We start from the raw sequence: 1,051 nt of genomic DNA, 5'->3' as shown, positions 1-1,051 counted from the left end.
AGGCCTATAGCTAAAAAACCTACTTTCTTACGATTACGGGGTTCATTCGAATATGAAATCCAATCCTGGAAATACAGCATCCCACTTTTTTTTACTACCCAAGGCTTCGATACATTTCGAAATCGAGAAATTTCTACTGGAGCAGGGGCTATACGAGAACAATTAGCCGATCTGGATTTGCGACTTATTATAGATTATTCGTTGGTAGAATGGAAAGAATTAGGCGAAGAAGGACCCGCAGGTAATGAATGGGAAGATCGAAAAGTTGGAAGAAGAAAGGATTTTTTGGTTAGACGTATGGAATTAGCTAAGCATTTTATTCGAACAAATATAGAACCCGAATGGATGGTTTTATGTCTATTACCTGTTCTTCCTCCCGAGTTGAGACCGATCATTCAGATAGATGGGGGTAAACTAATGAGCTCGGATATTAATGAACTCTATAGAAGAGTTATATATCGGAACAATACTCTTATTGATCTATTAACAACAAGTAGATCTACGCCAGGAGAATTAGTAATGTGTCAGGAGAAATTGGTACAAGAAGCCGTGGATACACTTCTTGATAATGGAATCCGCGGACAACCAATGAGGGATGGCCATAATAAGGTTTACAAGTCGTTTTCCGATGTAATTGAAGGCAAAGAGGGAAGATTTCGGGAGACTCTGCTTGGCAAACGGGTCGATTATTCAGGACGTTCTGTGATTGTTGTAGGGCCTTCACTTTCATTACATCGATGTGGATTGCCTCGCGAAATCGCAATAGAGCTTTTCCAGACATTTTTAATTCGTGGTCTAATTCGACAACATTTTGCTTCGAACATAGGAGTTGCTAAGAGTAAAATTCGGGAAAAAGAACCCATTGTATGGGAAAATACTTCAGGAAGTTATGCAGGGGCATCCCGTATTGCTAAATAGAGCGCCTACTCTGCATAGATTAGGCATCCAGGCCTTCCAACCTATTTTAGTGGAAGGACGTGCTATTTGTTTACATCCATTAGTTTGTAAGGGGATTCAATGCAGACTTTGATGGGGATCAAATGGCTGTTCA

The sequence above is a fragment of the Cucumis melo genome, unplaced genomic scaffold (genome assembly GCF_025177605.1).
Source record: "Cucumis melo cultivar AY unplaced genomic scaffold, USDA_Cmelo_AY_1.0 utg001708l, whole genome shotgun sequence".
Classification (NCBI taxonomy): domain Eukaryota; kingdom Viridiplantae; phylum Streptophyta; class Magnoliopsida; order Cucurbitales; family Cucurbitaceae; genus Cucumis; species Cucumis melo.
Note: the sequence above shows the minus strand (reverse complement) of the source record.